The 6,000-nt window shown below is 32.8% G+C and overlaps 1 long non-coding RNA gene across 1 annotated transcript; it reads left to right on the top strand.

Annotated features, from left to right (window-relative positions):
• Window positions 1-1,522: 1,522 nt before the first annotated feature.
• LOC107850228 lies at window positions 1,523-5,082 on the top strand. The gene is made up of 3 exons (XR_001668525.2): window positions 1,523-1,685; window positions 1,983-2,044; window positions 5,034-5,082. It is a non-coding gene; the product is annotated as an uncharacterized LOC107850228 (long non-coding RNA).
• Window positions 5,083-6,000: the final 918 nt, after the last annotated feature.

Genomic DNA, 6,000 nt, shown 5'->3' with positions numbered 1-6,000 from the left:
ATTCTCAAGAGCTATCAATTATATTCAGTTGGGAGTAGTTTTTAGAAACGAGCAGATGAAGCGATGAAGACTCACCCACCTGTTAGACTGAGACCTTTAGTAGTATTTAGAAACGAGAAGATGAACCGATGAAGACTCACCCGCCTGTTAGACTGAGACCTTTAGTAGCAGCCCCTAAGTTGCAGAACTACGTGCCACCTAGATTTTTCTATACTATATTAGATCAGTAGCCTTTATACTTTAGCATGGTATATTGGGCCCTTTCCAATGGGGATTATACATCAAACTTCATGTTTATCTCATATTGTTATATGGCGGTTAATACTATCTCCAACAGTCTCACATTTTGATATTTGCATGACCCTCAGTTCAGTCTAGTTCATAGTATCTTTGATATATCAGAATATTTATGAAATCAGTATATGTGATTATCCAGATGGGTCCTTACATCTTAGTATACCTTAATAATATATAATTAATTTAAATATTCTATTGTCAGTATGTTATTTTATACACCTCTTTATGATAATCAGAATGTCCTTATACTCCCATAGTTCAGACATAGATATTGCATAACTCTGACTTAATTTATTCAACAAATTATTATTGTTCAGTTATATGTTTATTCACTTGGACATTGCATCAGTTTACGTTCCTCACTCTATGTTCAGCATATATAGTGTAGTGTAAATCTCACATGCTTAGTATATTTAAAGTACTAACTGCGTATTTGTTTTCTCTACATAATCTTATAATATAGGTTCAAACATTCATCATCTAGCTCACGGTTAACTTATTTCCCTACTTATATGCGCAACAGATAGTGGTGAGTCTTCATTTTTTGAGGATAAGTTTTATTTCTCCTTTCTTTATTTCAGCCATTAAGTTTTCAAATAGTTATAGTTAGTTGGGGGCTTGTTCCAACAACTCATATTATTTAGAGGCTTTTAGACAGTATGCTAGATTATGTTTTTAGCTTTATAAATTTTATTCAGATACTATCACCTGGGCTTATTGCCAAACTTATTATTCAGATTGATAATTTTTGCATTAGTGATTTGTAGTTTATTTCAGCGTTCATAGTGTCATGTCAGACCATGAATTAGCTTGCAGTCACTTGTAATTCTAAGCACTGTGTTATGACTAGGGGTTAGTATCTGATCGTGACAAGTCATAGCTGCATCAGCACTACCAACCATTATACCACCAACCTTTAAGTAAAGGGGGCAACCACAACTACATAGTCATTAACCAAAAGTAAGTGCATTTACATCTATCTGATAAATGTGTTTATATATAAAGGACAAAAAGGCACAACTAATAAAACTGTTGTAATCACTATAAAAACTAGATAAATTTGCGGGGGTTATCAAAACCCCCATAGATTCTATTATACTGTGGCGCTTTGAAAATTCTCACAATTTAATTTACTTTTTGGGGTTGTCGAGGTCATATTACTTTATTATTTTTAAATACAGTATCTCATTTTTGCTATTACTTATTTAATATAAGACCTATTTTTTTTTTATTCTTTTGACATTTTGCGGCAAAACGAACGCGGCAAATTCTCCCTCATTTTCTCTAATAAATTTTCTCCCTGTTTTAGTTTCAAATTCTAGGGTTTTTAATTTTCTCAGCACTCAACTCTCAGCAGCGATATTTTTCTCTCCTCTCGACTTGAAATTGTAAGCTTCTATTTACTTCCCTTTTCCTTTATTCATCTCCCAACTACATTGCGGCTCTTATTCGAATTTTTGTTGATTGTAGTGAGCTGGGATATTATTTATTTTTCTTTATCTCTTCATTTATGTGTTCAACTTGCGTATCTAGAGAAAGAAACATAAATTATGCCGATATTGGAAGAAAATAGTTTTTGTTGACTCTGTTAAATTATTTTTCACTGATTGTACAATCATTGTCAACCAATTTTTTGTTTCTATCGCTATTAATCAGTTTTCTCCATTATAAATTTGGTAATTCAGGTTTTCGAGATCAATTAGAGTTATGCGTTTTCAATTTCGAGATTAATTAGAGTTAAGTTCAGGTATGTATTCAACTCCTTATTCCTTAACTTTATTAGATTTTAAATTAAATTCTCTTATCAACTTTTTCTCTGTGTAAAGTGTCTATTTTTTTTCTTTGAAAAAATAAGTATGTGTTTTTTTACGTCTATATACAGTGGCTCTAAGTTTTCATGTTGATTGTTTGTTTAACTTTCTATTTTTATTGACTAACTTTGTAAAGATGGTGGTTATAATAGAAAGATTATATCTTTCTGAGATTAGACTCTTTCTACCGAGCCAATTGGAGGCTACAATTTGATCAAAATAATAAAAGAAAAAGAAAAAGTTGGGTTAACCTTGAAGAGCTGCCGATTTCAAACCGTAGTCAGGAGCGAGCCAGATTTCAAAATAAAAGTGAAAGAGTAAGCCAAAAAATATGAATGCACCTGCACTATACAGAAGGCTTTTTGGCGGTAGGGTTAGGGCTTCCGGTCCACTGTTTGTTCTCAAAGGTCTTTGTTTCCGTGTAAAAGCAAACTCTCATTTATGACCAACCTTTCCTTCAGTAATCTTACAACGAACAAAAGAGCAAAGGATTAAATGAATTATAATTTATGAGCTAATTTTTTCGCCTCTACAATGGAGGAGGTGTCTTAAAACTCATAATATATATATATATACCCAAATTTCTCCCATACTGCTCGTGTCCACCTGTTCGGCTACAAGTATCTTTGTACTGCAGGGACTTGTTAATTTTAAAGAGTTATGTGTCTAAATTGGAATGCATGGAAAGGGACATGAAGGATTAAGGCCTTTAGATGCAGATTTAAGTTTATACATAGTGATAATACATTTTTCTTTCTAACTTATGTATCTACGATCGCGAGATTAGAGAACATTTTTGTATATTCTAGTAGTTTAAAACCACAAGATTCAAAAGTCTTTCTTACTTTGCTATATTTTGTATCAAGTGAACACCAAACAAACAAATTGAAACAGAGGGCATACACCCTATCATTGTATGGAAGTCAAACTATTCAAAAACCTACTTGGACCGACACAATGTTTTTGGATTCAACTATATGCTAAACCATATTTGCCAAGCTATTTTGAATTTGAAAATGGATTCAAGATTCATAATTGCTACACCAGTCTTTTCCACTGAGGTGTGCTAGCAAGTTTAGTTATTGACTGAGCATTGTAACTAAAAAGAAATCCAACAACTCAAAGCATTTAAGAAAACATTCAAGTATAGTTAACCTTTACAACTTTAGCACGTTAGTTATCATTATTATTATCTTGTCAACAAAGCATGTTCTGTAGCTAACCTACTCTAATCTCTACTTTGGTTTCAAAGGTCCTGTAGCTCTATTTGGTAGCGATTTGAATCTTGATGATGTACTAACTAATAAAGTTTTGTACAAATACTTCGAGAAAGGTTATTTTATTTAGTTCTCACATATTTATAGCTTTGGGCTTTACTACCAAAACAGTTTTAACGAGTATAACAGATAATCATGTTGTAGAGAACTTATTTTCTTGACAAAAAATTTGGTCATCTTCTATATACTCTTGGAAGTTCTAACAAATACACATGCTTTCTTTGGCTAGATAATTTTATTGGTTGCTCAAATTGCAGGAATTGGAATATTTACATGCTCATTTGAATTGGAATATTTACATGCTCATTTGAAGTAAAATAATGGGATAGTGTTATATTACCATGTTGAAGTGAAACAAAAATGGGTAACCTTCACCATCAGTGTTGCTTAGACTCTCTAATTGCACATGTGATAGAGTTTTTGAATTAATAGTCAGTTAGTGTTTGCTGGTATGTCTAATGAAATATTGTATTTGAGTATTAGGTGTTGTTTAGGATCTCTAATTGTAGGCTCTAATATTTTTATTGATGAAAACGTTATACTTTTTGGATAGACCCTTAAGTTAGCTTAAATAAAACCTAGAAAATCGTTTGAAAAAGGGGTTACAGATTCTAATATTTTTTTATGACTGTACAACCATGCCAAAGGTTAAGCGTTTTCAAAATCCATTAAAATCAGCTCATACACCACATGATGCTAATGGACATTCTTCTTCATCAGCAAGTCCAACTCTATCTCATGTTGTAAGAGCCTCGACATCAGTACAATCCCCTTACATGATGCGTTAAATCCCTTGCTAGATAATGAAATCTCTCAATCTTCATAGTGGTTGTTTATATTTCAAGATTATGGATACATTGTCTAATAATACAAGATCAGTGGGAAGTACTGTGTTTCTTCTGCTAGCTATTTCATATTCCTGAGGCATAAACTTATTCAAAATATTGTGTTCTGCAGTTGCTTAGTTTAGTTGTTTAGTTGTTCTCTTGATAAGCATTAGGTTGAAGGAGCTACTTTGTATTGGCTGAATTGATTGACATAAACGATACTGTAGGGAGTGACATTTCCACTAGGTAAAAACTGCCATGTTGCATTTTTTCCTAAATTGTCATTTGTTGTATTTGCTCAATGTGCTGTCTTTTAATTAGTCATACAATGTGTTCATTTGCAATCCTAGTTAACCATTCAACATGATTTGTCTACATATTGAAACTGGGTTATTTAGATAGGGTAACATTGGATGCTATGTTGCTCAGACTCTTTAAAAATACCACCAGGTGGGTGTCAAATCCTCCAAAAATAGTGCACTTTTTGAGGTTCCACACGGGTGCGGCATATTGTTTGGAGAGTCTGAGCAACATAGGTTGAGTGTAAGTTTCAATTCTGGTGCATTATTCCTTTTCTTCTTTCACTTATTTTTTTTTTGTTTTAATATTCTGTCATTCGTCTATTTTATATTGGATTGATTGCATGATGGATCATTCACCTTTCAATTGTTTACTGACCAATTCTGCTGCATTATTCCTTTTTTTCATTCACTTGTGTTTTTTGGTTTAAAATTATGTCATTCATATGTTTTAAATTTGATTGATTGCATCATGGACCAGTCACCTTTTAATTGTTTACTAAACAAAATTTATCTCTGCAGTGGTATTGCAGTATCAATAGTGATGAAGTACGCTGACAATATTGTGAAGGTATGGCTGACTCTGGTTGTTCATCTGCATTCGTTAGTGTTTAAATGGGTAAATCAGTGTAGTGACAAGTATCATACGCCTTGAGATCACCCTAGTATATCTATGTTGCGAGCATAACGTTAGACATGCTTTATGTTTTCCTGTGCTATGTTGCTTTTCTAATTGAAATAATGTATAATAAGCTGCTAATTTATTGCTTGAAATGCATTACAGGGAAAATAGACATTCCAAAATATTTGAGATATCAATAGAAAATTAGGGCAATGATTAGGCAACTAAAAGTTTGGAGTGCTAAAACATTGGTTGAATCAATAATGAAGTTTATCTACTATTTCAATAGCCTCTTAGATTCTTCATGAAGTTCTAGGATGCACTCATGTCCACACGTCTTTAAGAGTATAGAAATTATTGTGCTGCAGTTGACAATGCGATTTTCTCTTCCTTTTCGTTTGCTTTAAGTTGACGTGTTTTTTAGGAGGTAATCTATTCTTTTGGTTAGTTCTTGCTCCACAGGATGTTGATTTGTCTTCTACGAGTATTTTATATTTATCATATGCATATATAGAATAATCAACCACGCAAAGGAAGGACGAGCATTTTAGTCTCTCACACACAGCGTCTGCCTATGAGCTGAGAGCTTACAGGATGCCATTTTAATATAGTTTGTAATTGTTTATAGGTCTATTCAACAACAGTTGCAATGCTACTGACTGCAGTTGTTTCTGTATTTCTATTTTGGTTTCATCTTTCCCTTGCCTTCTTCCTTAGTTCAATACAAGTGTGAAGATTTGTTTTTCTGCTATGTTTAGGCGTTGGGGAAATTTCCACAAATTTGACAACACATAACTGAATATGAATTTTATGCTTCTTTACAGCGTTGTTTCTGTAGCGATATATTTACATTCAACAACAAAGCCC

Source organism: Capsicum annuum, chromosome 12 (genome assembly GCF_002878395.1).
Source record: "Capsicum annuum cultivar UCD-10X-F1 chromosome 12, UCD10Xv1.1, whole genome shotgun sequence".
Taxonomy (NCBI): Eukaryota; Viridiplantae; Streptophyta; class Magnoliopsida; order Solanales; family Solanaceae; genus Capsicum; species Capsicum annuum.
This window is presented reverse-complemented; position numbering and strand designations above follow the sequence as displayed.